We start from the raw sequence: 1558 nt of genomic DNA, 5'->3' as shown, positions 1-1558 counted from the left end.
CTTTGATGCTCTTGAAGGTGTTCTAAGCCACTCTCTTTCTCCTGCACAACTCAGGTGCCAGGTCATTCATCATGTTGAGTTCTCAACCTAGGTGCACATATCTGTTTCTTTCAGAGATGTTCGTTCCTTTGAGAGCAAATGGAACATCAGGAACTAGTCCATTTCTCATAAACATTGTCTTCATGAGATTCAGCTGCAGTTCAACCTTTCCACACTCATAGTTGAAGTCGGCCAGCATTTGTGCTTCTTGGCTAATGTTTGGTGTTATTAGAATGATATCATCAGTGAAGCGGAGGTGGTGTAGTTGCCGACCATCTATCTTCACTCTCATTCTTTTCCATTTCAGTCATCACATGACATTTTTGAGGGTGGTACTGAAGAGTTTCGGTGAAATGGTATTGCCCTGCCGAAACCCCTCTCTTGACTTTGATGGTCACTTCCTTGTAGAATGGTGAGATCCTGGTAGTGAATCCATAATAGAGCTTACGGAGGACCCTGATGTACTGAGTTTGAACGCCCTGTTTGGCTAGGGCTTCGAAGACTGCTTCCATCTCAACAGAATCAAAGACCTTCTTTAAATCTCTGAACATTAGATGGAGCGGCATCTAGAACTCCTGAAAAACCTCAATGAGCTTGGTTATTGTGTGGATATGGTCAATCGTGCTGAATCCTTTTCAGAACCTGGCTTACTCGCATGGCTGTCCTTCATCTAGTGGTCTGCCAATCCTATTCAGGATGACTCGAGTGAACAGCTTGTAGACGACAGACAGCAGGTAGATTGGGTGATAGTTGCCAATGTCGTGGATGTCTCCCTTCTTGTACAGTAGAACAGTCCTGCTGGTTTTCTATTGGGATGGAACCTTGCATTCAGACAGGTAGTGTGTGAAGAGCCAAACCAGTGTATTGATGAGTACTGATGGCAGGTTCTTCAGGTGTTTGGGTCTGACCTTGTCTGGGCCTGGTGCTATTCACTTTTTTACCGACCAAGTGGCATGTTGGATTTCAGAAGGGAGAACGTTGGGAACGACATATCCATCCTGCAGAATTTGGTATGTGGGCAGGTGGATGTGGCTATCAAAGAGATCTGAATAGAAGTCATGGATAATTTTCTCTATTGCCCTTCTGGAAGATGTGATAGATCCATCAGGACGTTGGAGGACAGTCATCTTGGTCTTGTAGTTGGTGAAAAACAGGTGGGCATTGTAAATGCTTTTCCTGGCTTCTGCCGCATCTGCCAGCACTGCTGCTCTTCTCTCTTTAAGGTCTTCCTTTATTGCTTCTCTACACTGCTTTGTGAGCTTGGATGTTAGCTCGTGGTTGCCTGACACATGTGCCAAGATATGTTGGTGAATGAGCTCGAGAGTTTTTGAAGACACGTGTCTTTTTGTGGCTTTCTCTCTTTCGGCGTTCCTCATACAATCATAGAGGTGCTGAACCAGTCAATAGTATTTTTGTCAATATTGTCAATGACGGCATCTTCCCATGTTGCCGCAATAGTGCCAAAGAGCTCCCAGTTGGTGGTCATTCTGGGAGTTCTCTTCTTAAATTTTGCAGCCCT

This window comes from Sorex fumeus, unplaced genomic scaffold, assembly GCF_029834395.1.
Source record: "Sorex fumeus unplaced genomic scaffold, SorFum_2.1 ptg000028l, whole genome shotgun sequence".
NCBI classification, from domain to species: domain Eukaryota; kingdom Metazoa; phylum Chordata; class Mammalia; order Eulipotyphla; family Soricidae; genus Sorex; species Sorex fumeus.
Note: the sequence above shows the minus strand (reverse complement) of the source record.